Below are 4,523 nucleotides of genomic sequence, written 5' to 3' on the forward strand. Positions count from 1 at the left end.
AAAAAAAAAAAAAAAAGCAACAAACTAGGACTAGAAGAGTAGTTCCTGATGAAGAGCCTCTTTGAAAATCCCACAGATGAAACCCACAGGTGAAAGGGCCACCGTGGCACATGTATACCTGTGTAACAAACCTGCATGTTCTGCACGTGTATCCCAGAACTTAAAATAAGAAAACATATGTTCACAAAAACTTGTACATGAATGTTCATACCTGTATTATTCACAATGGTCAAAAAGTGGAAAGAACCCAAACGCCCGTTGTCATGAGTGGAACTGTGTCTCCTAAAAATACACATTGACATACTAACCTCCGGTTTCTCAGAATGTGAGTAAATTTGTAAACAGGGCCAACACAGATATAATCAGGTTAACATGAGGTCATTGGTGTGAGCCCTATGCCAGTCTGGCTGGTGTCCTTATTGACACCAGAGGGAATAAGGGAGACACAGGAAGAGGAAGGGCATGTGATGACTGTTGCAAGGACTGGGGCAATGCATCCAAAACCAAGAAATCCAAACCAGGAAGTGCCAAGAACTGTCAGCAAACACTAAAGCTGGAAGAGTCGAAGAAGATTGATTTCCTGCAGGTTTCAGAAGGAGCATGGAGGCTGGGTGCAGTGGCTCACGCCTGTAATCCTAGCACTTTGGGAGGCCGAGGTGGGTGGATGACCTGAGGTCAGGAGTTCAAGACCAGCCTGGCCATCATGGTGAAACCCCATCTTAAAAAAAGAAAAAAAAAAGGAGCATGGCTCTGCCAACACCTTGATTTTGAACTTCTAGCCTCCAGAACTATGAGACAATACATTTCTGTTGTTTTTGCTTTGTGGGTTTTTGTTTTTGAGACAGAGTCTCATCCAGACTGGAGTACAGTGCCAGGATCTCAGCTCACTGCAACCTCCAACTCTTGGGTTCAAGTGTTTCCTGCCTCAGCTTCCCGAGTAGCTGGGATTACAGGCACACATCACCATACCAGGCTAATTTGTGTGTGTGTGTGTGTGTGTGTGTGTGTGTGTGTGTGTGTGTGTGTTTTAGTAGATACAGGGTTTCAAGTAACAAGTACTGAGCCCTCGTGATTACATCACACCTGTAATCCCAGCACTTTGGGAGGCTGAGGCGGGCGCATCACTTGAGGTCAGGAGTTAGAGACCAGCCTGGCCAACATGGTGAAACTCCATCACTACTAAAAACACAAAAATTAGCTGGGCATCGTAGTGAGCGCCTGTAATCCCAGCTACTCAGGAGGCTGAGGCAGGAGAATCTCTTGAACCCAGCAGGCAGAGGTTGCAGTGAGCTGAGATGGTGCCACTGCACTCTAGCCTGGGCAACAGAACAAGGCTCAAAAAAAAAAAAAAAAAAGAATAGAGAATCTATAAAGAAAAGTAGATTCATGGCTGCTTAGGGAAGAGAATGGAGTGAGGCGGGCAAAGGGGTAAGACCTAGAAGGTACAAGGTTTCTTTTTGAGGTGATGAAAATGTTCTGAAATTGACCATGGTGATGGTTGCAGTATTAATACACCAAAATCCATTTAACTGTATACTTCATGATCTGTAAGTTATATCAATAACACCTTTTTTAACAAGAAAAGAAACATATGAAGGAAAAAAAGCTCACAGTAAAGAAAATGTCCTCTCTGACTTATAGGTCTTGCTTAGTTCTAGGAAGAAAATTGATTCACCTAGTTTCTGAGAAATGTTTACTGCAATTAAATGAACTACTTCCAGGAAGCAGCAGGAGTACTAATTCTCTCTAACCTGTCTCATACCTCGTGGTGTTACCCAATCCATCTGGGGGTCCTCCATCACAGTCCTCCACATTCTACCCGGTGCTTCCTTCACCAGAGCCCGGGGCTATGCTGGGCTGTTACTGTAAGAGACGGAGCACTCTTCCCTGCTGGGCTGCGAGCCCTGTGTGGTGAGTCTCTGAGCCCATCCTGCTCGCCATTATGTCATTAAGTCCTTCCATGGGCCCCTTGGAAGGACCTGATGTGTATTGAATAAACACAATGTCTTATATCCTTAGAATTTCTAGGAACTTTCCATTAGGCTCGCATCATAAATACAAATAAAGGCTATTTTTTTTCTTTTTTTATTTTTAAAGACGGGGTTTCACCATATTGGTCAGGCTGGTCTTGAACTCCCAACATCAGGTGATCTGCCCGCCTTGGCCTCCAAAGTGCTTGGATTACAGGCATGAGCCACCACGCCCGGCCTGAAATGAAGGCTATTTTGAGGACCTGTAGCTCTTCTGTGCTTTACTTAAAGAGAGATCAACAATTTTCTCTCCTACTTAATGTAGTCCATTTTTTTTTTTTGCCTTGAGACACAGTCTTGCTCTATCACCCAGATTGGAGTGCAGTGGTGTGATCTCAGCTCACTGCAACCTCCGCTTCACGGGTTCAAGCGATTCTGCTGCCTCAGCCTCCCGAGTAGCTGAGACTACAGGCACATACCACCATGTCTGGTTAATTTTTGTATTTTTTTTGGTAGAGGTGGGGTTTCACCATGTTAGCCAGGCTGGTTACGAAGTCCTGACCTCAGGTGATCCACCTGCCTCGGACTCCCAAAGCACTGGGATTACAGGCATGAGCCACTGCGCCCAGCCTGCTTTATGTATTCTGTTTGCACATATATTTGCACATAAGATCATTGGAAAAAAGGTTTTTGCAGCTAAAAATGTTTCATGCCCATTGTACTGTGTACTTGCAAGTTGTGTCTGTAGCTCTGAGATGCTGTATTTATGGAAGGGGTGCGAAGGCTTTAATGATGTAGGTTTGTATGTTGGTGTCTATGGTGGGCATAGTGGATATACTGCTTGAATCTTCATTCAAGGAGAACTTTCCAATCAGCTTCAAGAAGTGCAGTGAGCTAACAGTGTCCAGTTGCAGCCCCATTAGGACCCACCTCAGCATGGAGCAGAACCCATGCTCTCCCAAGGAAGCCCCAGATAGTCATTAAGGACGCTGGGATACAGGGCATGACCCTATCTGCCCAACCTAAGCCATCCCTAGCAACAATTTTCTCCAGATTTGGGGTCTGTTATCTCTGCCTGGTGGTCTTGGTCTGCCCCTGTCCAATCATCCTTCCTCCCTTCATTTTTTTTTTTTTTTTTTTTTTTTTTTTTTTGGTTTCTTGTTCTGTTGCTCAGGCTGGAGTGCAGTGGTACGATCTCAGCTCGCTGCAACCTCCGCCTCGCGGGTTCAAGCAATTCTCCTGCTTCAGCCTCCCAAGTAACTGGGATTACAGGTGCTTGCCACTACGCTCAGGTAGTTTTTGTATTTTTTTTTGGCAGAGATGGGATTTTACCATGTTGGCCAGGCTGGTCTCGAACTCCTGACCTTGTGATCCGCCCGCCTCTGCCTCCCAAAGTGCTCCTCCCTTGTTTTCTTTCACAAGTGTTGGATCTGCATCCTGGTCTGGAGAATTTTCTGCTATCAGTGTCATCTGCTTCCTTCCTTTTTTTGTCTTTCACAGGCATTACCCCCCTCCCTCCAATAAAATGACAGATCCCTAACTCCATCTAAGTCTCAGCTTCCCAGAGGATCTAATTCACATAATGTACATAATGGCATTTATTGTTGTTTGTTTTGAGACAGAGTCTCACTCTGTTGCCCAGGCTGGAGTGCAGTGGCACCATCTTGGTTCACTGCAACCTCCAACTCCCGGGTTCAAGTGATTCTCATGCCCCAGCCTCCCAAGTAGCTGGGATTACAGGCATGCACCACCACACTTGGCTAATTTTTTTCTATTTTTAGTGGAGACTGGCGTTTCACTGGTTGGCCAGGCTGGTCTCGAACTCCTGGCCTCAAGTGATCTGCCCACCTTGGCCTCCCAAAGTGCTGGGATTACAGGCGTGAGCCACCGTGCCTGGCTGCATTTATTGTTTATTACACACGCAGTCTCAAAACTCTTTTCTGATTTTCTAAGCACCTCCTACTGCGTGGCTCTTGATCAGAGGCAAGTCTGCCTAGGCCCACTATAACAGCTAAAGGAGTTATTCATTCTGCCTCACCTCACCTTGAAACCTACGGCTTTAACGTGTGGCTAGATGTCTGGAACTCTTAATCATGAAGATGTGCGACAGAAACACAGACACAATCAGGAAATTGTCTCCAGTGGCATCGATGAGTCTAGAGTCCCATGGCAGTACCCGGGGGGCGGGTCAGGTGTCCAGCACCCAGGAAAGGGGTGGTGTGGCAGCAGTTACTACCAAGTAGCTTTGGACATTACCTGGGCTGGTGGTCCCCTACCACAGCCTCTTTTTCCTACTCATATTCTTACCCTGTTTTTCCAGAATTGCTGTTAATTTTGTGAGCTAAACAATCACCTTCCAGGAGCTAACAGCCTTTCTATTTAAAGCAACCAAAACCACTTTATATTGCTTAAAAATAGGAACCGTGGCCGGCACAGTGGCTCATGCCTGTAATCCCAGCACTTCGGGAGACTGGGGCAAGTGGATCACCTGAGGTCAGGAGTTCAAGACCAGCCTGGCCAACATGGTGAACTCCCATTTCTACTAAAAGTACA

This window comes from Sapajus apella, unplaced genomic scaffold (genome assembly GCF_009761245.1).
Source record: "Sapajus apella isolate SASKATOON/1434 unplaced genomic scaffold, GSC_monkey_1.0 scaffold68, whole genome shotgun sequence".
In the NCBI taxonomy this organism is placed as follows: domain Eukaryota; kingdom Metazoa; phylum Chordata; class Mammalia; order Primates; family Cebidae; genus Sapajus; species Sapajus apella.